Source organism: Humulus lupulus, chromosome 8 (assembly GCF_963169125.1).
Source record: "Humulus lupulus chromosome 8, drHumLupu1.1, whole genome shotgun sequence".
In the NCBI taxonomy this organism is placed as follows: domain Eukaryota; kingdom Viridiplantae; phylum Streptophyta; class Magnoliopsida; order Rosales; family Cannabaceae; genus Humulus; species Humulus lupulus.
The window spans coordinates 98990979-98998700 of NC_084800.1; the positions used below are offsets into that span (position 1 = coordinate 98990979).

At 33.4% G+C, this 7722-nt stretch overlaps 1 long non-coding RNA gene across 3 annotated transcripts; it reads right to left on the bottom strand.

Moving 5' to 3' along the window:
• Window positions 1-1662: 1662 nt before the first annotated feature.
• LOC133798217 (uncharacterized) lies at window positions 1663-5259 on the bottom strand. 3 transcript variants are annotated; one of them, XR_009875797.1, is made up of 7 exons: window positions 4721-5259; window positions 4483-4615; window positions 3675-3759; window positions 3307-3383; window positions 2925-3006; window positions 2165-2271; window positions 1663-1873 (listed from the first exon to the last, which is right to left on the bottom strand). It is a non-coding gene; the product is annotated as an uncharacterized LOC133798217 (long non-coding RNA). The 3 variants fall into 3 exon arrangements; XR_009875795.1 differs by having other exon boundaries at window positions 1663-2271; XR_009875796.1 differs by having other exon boundaries at window positions 1663-2271; window positions 2663-3006.
• Window positions 5260-7722: the final 2463 nt, after the last annotated feature.

The following is a 7722-nucleotide window of genomic DNA, read 5'->3' on the forward strand; positions in this document are numbered from 1 at the left end:
AGAAAGTGATGAGAGAGAAAATTGTGAGATATAAAAAATGAGAGAGAAAATGATGATATAGGAAGTGATGAAAGAGAAAGTGATGTTAAAGAAAGTAAGATAGATTAATGAGTGAAAGCCATGTGGAATAATAATAATTAAAAATGTTATATGGGAACAAAATTGACAAAAAAAATTTGAGAACAACTGAAAACAACTTTTTGTTGTTCTCAAAATTTTATGTTTTTTGTAACTTTATTTTTAGAAATTGTTTTCTGAAAACAATGCCAAACACCTCTACTTGTTTTCAAAAAACAATTTTTAGGTTTTAAAAACAAAAAATAGTTTTTTTGTAAAGAGCCAAACACCCTCTTTGTCTCTATGTATAATTATTGTTTGAGCTCTATGATTATGTATTCTTTTTCCTCATGTCCTTAAGACAAAAATTGATTCATTATTATTATTAGGTAAAACAATATGTTGATTGTTCTTGTTATGGATTTAGCAACTTGATCTGGGTTTTAATTTCTTGTGGCATAGTTACTCTATTTTTCTGGACTATTCTTGTCTTTATGTTGACGACCTGTTTTAGTGATTAATCATTCATGATTTATGCTTCTACATGAAAAATATACTCTAATGTTGTGTTAAACTGATTTTCGGTGAAGTTCATTAGTCTTTTGCTTTATTAGTTGCTTAAATTTATAAATCATAATATGTGAATTCATTTTAGTAAAAAAAAAATACAATCATACCAATTTTCTGTGTTGGATTAAAATTATATTTTATGGGCACATATGTGTAATGTATAATGATATCATAAAATGTGATACAAAATTAAGTGACCAATTATGTTATAAATATCATAGGGTATTAAAGTGTCATGAATTTAATGTGTGGAAACAGAAAAGTGAATTTTTAATTTTATAAGGGAAATTTGAGTTTTAATGCAATAAATGGCACTACATTTAAAAAAAATACCCTATCCCTATATGACTCTCGTTTTGGTACTACTAATGACGTTACTACCCAAAATACCCCTGGCATAATTTTCTCAAACTCTCCGTATTCTCTCCCAAATTCTCGAACCAAGCAAACTTTGAAATCGATAGGCCTCGATTGAATCCGTAGAACCCAACCTTCATTGTCTTCCACGACCATGAACAAGGGCCACTACTACAAAAAAGACTTTTTAGGACTAGCATTGCGAGTCCTAAAAAAGTTTTTAGGACTCGCAGGACGTGAGTCCTCTATTTGAGAACCTTAAAAACTAAGGTTTTTTAAGACTCACATTGCGAGTCCTAAAAAATCCTGTTGGGTGCCTTTAAGTAAGTTTTTAGGACTCGCAACGCGTGTCCTAAAAAATTGGGTTGAGTGCCTTTAAGTAATCTTTTAGGACTCGCAACGCAAGTCCTAAAAAATCAGGTTGAGTGCCTTTAAGTAAGTTTTTAGAACTCGCGTTGCAAGTCCTAAAATAATGTGGTGTAGTAAAATAATGCACATCAAAAATTAAATTAATTTACCATTAGTAACATTAAATTTATATTTGATTAGTTCTAACACAATCTAATAAAAGAAATAAATTTATAAACTTTTTTATTCAATAATTTTATATATCTATTATACCAACAGCAGTCAACAATAAAAAAAATAAACAAAATTTACATATTACAAAGACAAAAATTACATAGCAAACTTAATAAAAATATATTTCATCTAATACAAATATAATCTTAATTTATTAGTAATTAGTTCTGTGCAACATGAACAAGTTATAAGCATACTCGAGTATTCTTATACGAATCGTTCAACTCTATCTTGTATTTCTAAAGTTTATGTTGAAGTGACTTGAGTGCAGCAGCTGCTGTGCTCTTTCTCTTTAGTTTCTGAAACACTAAAAGTTGTAGCTCTTTATTAAAAAAAATACACACACAATGATACATTATACAACAATTTATAAAGAACCATTAGAACTAAAGCATATCTAACAAATTCTTCATTTAATCATATATAATTGGAACTTATGATGGAAAAAATATTAAAACTATTATATAACACATCAAATTCTTTGTTTATTTGCAATAACTGATGTTGGTTTTTTTTTATCTTTTATGTTCTTACTATTGAGAAGTTAAAAAATTCTCGAGTAAATAGAGACAATAAATATAGTTTAGGTATAATTTACCCACAGAATACAACAATCCACCATATGAAGCACATCCTTGATTTTGGTTTGCGGTAGGGATCGTCTGCTTGACCTTTAGAATTACTTACTCCACAAGCAATGAAAACCTACATATTTGTAATTGCAGTGCAAATCATTCAGCAAATTTTCTGAAATTTTCTCTATACTTTTGAAACCAAAAGAACCTAAAAATGTAGAATAATTTTTTTCAGTTAATGGGAAACCTTTTGATTAAGAAACTAGCAAATAACAAAACTTAGAGTAAAGGTGGCCATTGGCAAACATACTATTCTAATTGGCAAGCTAAAAGACGAAAGGATGAACACAAATGGGAAAGCTGCTCCCAAAATATGCAGTTGAATACAAGAATTCATATACTACGAAGGAACTCGCTACAACTATGTAAAGACTTGTACATATCAAAGTGCCCAAAAATTATATAAGCATGATATATATATATATATATATTATATCCAATAGACAATATATAAGCATGACCTGAATTGGGACTTTCATTATCTCATTAATTTGTTTAGGCGACCAATTTTTGAGTCCACAGCAACTTGTCTATTATTTTTCCAGCGCTCAATGTTTGATTCATTGGTAAAGATAACTTGACAATGATTACAAATGGAATTAGGTGAATAATGTAAATAATTAGAAGTTCACGAAGCATTGACCAGGTGTACAATGTCAAACTAGGAGAAATCATAAGACAAATACATGACATTTGAGATAGATTATACGGAAAGAAAATAACCAGTTTATAGCCATCATTGTACAGGCTTTGTAGCTTAGCAGGTATTGAAGGATACATCAGAGACCAAGCATCCGGACCTACCCTGCAATAAGTGCATCAACTCTAGTTGTTAGTGAGCCAAATTTGTGTAAAGCTTCCAACAAATGAAGCATTCTGTAAGTGCACACATTGAAAATGTCTCGGGCATCTTAGTTCACAAGAACCTTAAGTGAGCTTGAACATTAGAATCAATATAATAAGATTTAAAAACTATGTATTGGAATGAAATGTATTTTAGTTCGATTTTGTTTAACTTCTTCTGGTAATTATAGTTCAATATGCTATACTAATATTGCACTTAAATGAAATGTAATTAATCAGTGCTTAATGAATATTATACAACCTTCTAACAGAAGTGTTTGCAAGACATCCATCAAAATCAAAAGCAGCAATTTTACTTGAATCGTGAAGGCCTTCATCCTGTTAGAAGTAAAACACAAAAAAAAAAAAACCATGTTAATAATGTTGAGGTACGAAATTCCCTTCACTATAGCAACATGGATGAGAAAAAGCTCCCATTTTTTCGTTCAGAGCTGTGGATGAGAAAAAGAAAATAGCAACATGGATTCATTCCTTGAATGAGTAAAAAGCAGAGAAGAGAATTTGGTTAACTTGAAATTGTTAATAGCTAGAACAAACAAAAAACAAAATATCCATTTTCCATTTTCACAAGGCACCCAAATGCTTCCCTCTGGTGTAATAGAACCATACCCTCTCTGAGTTGTGCTTGTTGCTCCATAGCCTGTAACTGCATTTTGAGCTCCTTATTCTCAGCAGTTAACCCAGTAGTATCCCTCTGCATCACATGAAAATACCAAGTATGAATAATGTGTGCTCTATGACCTTTGTATTGGTTCACTTTAAATTTGGTTTTTTGTTTACTCTTCTAACAGTCATTAAGGTGGTGAGCAGACACCCCAGTACAAAAGTTAGTATAAAAAAGCAGCGATCACTGGTTAATACTGTCCTAGAAAAATAATTAATATCTTAAACAAAGAATACAGTAATCTCTAATTTAGTTAGCAAAACAACCAATGAACCGATAACTTTTAAAGGCTCACTAATACGAAGGTTCTAATTAAAATAAAAATATATATCAAATAACCGAAAAATATGGTGTATGGTGACCAATAAAACTGCACAAATCATACAAAAAACAATTGGAGTGCACACCTAAGCTGTTAGGTACAAGCATACAATTGGCTTAATCAAAAAAGAAAACTGGTATTTGTCTTGATAAAACATGTCCATATGGTACAGTCATTGGTGCTCTCTAAATTAGCCAATTGATCGATTAGTGTAAACACATGTTGTGTCTACCAAGTAAACAAGTATCCCAAGCATCAATTAGTATAAAGAATACATATCCACAAATTAAACAGTAATTTATATAAAGAATATATATTACAAACAAAAAAAATTACGAATGCAGAAAGAATAGACTTGGCACCAAACATTCATAATTGATTACACCTCATAATTCTCCATAACTAAGAAAAAGTCAAGGTCATAATCTTACTTGGAGCAATGCAACCTGCGCAGAATGGGTGGTGGCTTCAGTTTGAAGGGTCTGGACCTTCCTCTGTAGCTCATTGGTATAGCGAATCTTCCACTCTTTAGACCGCGCAACAGATTGTCTATTAGCAAGAATCCTGAAAATTGAAACAACACAAACCATTACATCAACTTCAAACATGTTCTAATTCCCAATATAGAGACTCATAATATATATATATATAAACAATATATATACGTACCAGATGTGAATGGGCTCGACGTTGGGTTCAAGAATGGAGTTGAGTTGAACGCCGGTTTGGGTTCAAGCTAGGAGATCATCTTGGCTCAGCTTTAGGGGAGAAGAGGCATCTGGGCTCGACTTTAGGGAGGGAAGAGGCATCTGGGCTCGGCTCGGCTTTAGGAGATCAGCTCGTGGTTCGCATCTGGTTCGCCTAGTTTGAGTTGGATTGCAGAGGAGAGGAGATGCATAGGGAGAGAGATTACAGAGGAGGCTGGCTCGACGTAGGGAGAGGGATATTGCAGAGGAGAGGAGAGGCGTAGGGAGAGAGAACAACTCCTTATATAACTGAGGTTTGGGTTTGGGTCTCTCTGTTGGGGTTTCTGCGTTTGGGGTTTGGGGGTTTCCGAGTATGGGTCTCTCCATTGGGGTTTCTGTGTTTGGGGTTTGGGGGTTTCCGAGTATGGGTCTGAAAGTGAAGGGAGAGAGAGTGTGAGTTTCTGTGTGAGAGAGAGGAAGAATAAGAAGAAGATAGAGAGGGAAATGAAATTTTTTTGTAGTTTTTTATTTAGTTTCGCGCGTAACAAGAGGGTGTGTCTGAAATCATTTTTATAAATATATATTTACATATTTTATTATTTTTACTATTTATTAATTTTTTTACAATATTTTTTCAATTAATAAAACAACTATTTTTTAACTAATACAAATTTAATAAATATGTTAAAGAATAATAAATTTAAGTTTTCATATAAAAATTATTATAAATACAAAAATTAATAATATGAAAAATTTAGAAACAAAAAAAATCTAATTTTAAATTTTTTTAATAAATACATCATTTTTATAAATATATATTTACATAATTTAGTTTATTTTAAAAATTATACTATTTATTAATTTTTTCACAATATTTTTTCAATTAATAAAAAACTATTTTTTAACTAATACAAGTTTTATAAATATGTTAAAGAATAATATAGTTAATTTTTTTATATAAAAATTATTATAAATACAAAAGTTAATAATATGAAAAATTTGGAAACAATGAGTGTTTTTATGTTCTTTTACTTAATAATTTTAAGGACTTGTTTTGAGTCCTTAATACTCTTTTAGGACTCGCAAAGCGAGTCTTTAAAAGTCACCATTCCTAATTTTTAAGCCCAAGTGTTTTTAGGACTCGCAAAACGAGTTCTTAAAGAGTATTAAGGACTCCCAAAGCAAGTCCTTAAAATTGTTAAGTAAAACACTCATTTTTTAGCCCAGATTTTTTTAGGACTCACATATTTTTTTAGGGCACTCATTGCGAGTCATAAATTGTGTTTTTTCAGGACTCTCAATGAGGTGTCCTAAAAACTCCATAAATATTTTTAAGGACTTGCATTTATGTGCGTGTCCTAAAAAAGAGTCCCGTAAAGGGTATTTTGTAGTAGTGGGCTCCCAAAGGGTCGGAGTTGACGATCGGAGAAGGGGAAGGAGAAAACGTCGAGCAAGCCGACCAAAATTTTAGGAAACAACCCCAAAGAAAGCGAAGGTAAGGGATTTCATTTTTAATATGCAATATGTGTATGTGCTTGGTTTTTTTTTGTTGATTTTTGTTCATAGAATAGATCGGGGCTGGTGAATCAATAAATCTGGGTTTTTTTTCTCGATATTTTTCATGCAACTCGATAGAAATCGATAGGACTCGATAGTACGTGATAGGGATTGGACTTGACTGTCCCTCGATAGGCCTTGATGGGACTCGATGAAATTTTAGGCTTTGGGATTTTAGGACCTACCTCGATAGGAATCGATAGGACTCGATGATATGGGGCTTTGGGATTTTTAGGGCCTACCTCAATAGGAATCGATAGGACTTGATGATACGGGGCTTTGGGATTTTTAGGGCCTACCTCGATAGGAATCGATATGACTCGATGATACAGGGCTTTGGGATTTTTAGGCCTACCTCGATAGGAATCGATAGGCCTCGATAGGACTCGATAGTAACCCGATGATATTATTCTTTGTCATTTTTAGAACCCACCTCGATAGGCCTCGATAGGACTCGATAGTAACTGACTCGATAGTGACCAGATTGTTTTACATTTTTAACATTTTTTTTTTTGTTTTTTTTTTCCAGATGCCTGACCTTATTGTGCCGTTGGAGAAGCACTTTCCTAGCCGTGTCAATTATAGGGGTAGTGCCTACTTGGATACCCTTATAGAGTAGTTTTAGAGGCATGGTCTTATTGAAAGGGCACAGGCATGCCCGTTGGGACAGTTCTTTAAGGCGAAGCCGTTTAGTTTTTCTGGGGTTCTGCTGCATCAGCTAATGTTGCGTAAGGTAGAAAGCAAGAAGCCTAAAGAGGGTGAGTTCTACCTGGGCAGCACTTTGTGTAGATTTGGTATGGCAGAGTTTGCCCTAGTTACCGGGCTAAATTTTGGGAAATCACCGTCCCCAGATGAGTTGAAAGAGCATATTTCAAGTGATCGGATCATCCAGGAATATTTTAATGGTGATTCGAAGGTTATTTTTGGTCAGTTGGAAGATGCATTGAAGGCCTCCACAAACCCAGAAGATGCATTTAAGCTGGGTTTGTGCTATTTGATAGAGGGGGTACTGAATGCCCCAGAGAAGACAACGACGATATGGGGAGATTCCCTGAGGATGGTTGAGGATATTGATTACTTTTTCAAGTATCCATGGGGGAAGTTGCCATTTAAGAAGGTTAGCAAAGGAGTTCAGAAGGACATGAAGAAGCAATTGAAACACTATGAGGAGAAGAAGAAAGAGGGGTCAAGCAAAAAATAAAAGGAGGCGAAGTATAGTTTCAATTGCTATGCACCCGCGCTTCTTTACTGGGCTTTTGAGGCCATGCCTTCTCTCGGGAGTAAGTTCAGTGAGAACAGTTGGAATCAGATTTTGAGGATGCTTAGCTGGGCTACGAAGACTGATATCACTATTTCAACTGCTCTGTTGCTTCCTATATTCGCCAATCGTCAAGTAAGTTCCATTTTATCTTGTTAAATGTTACAGAT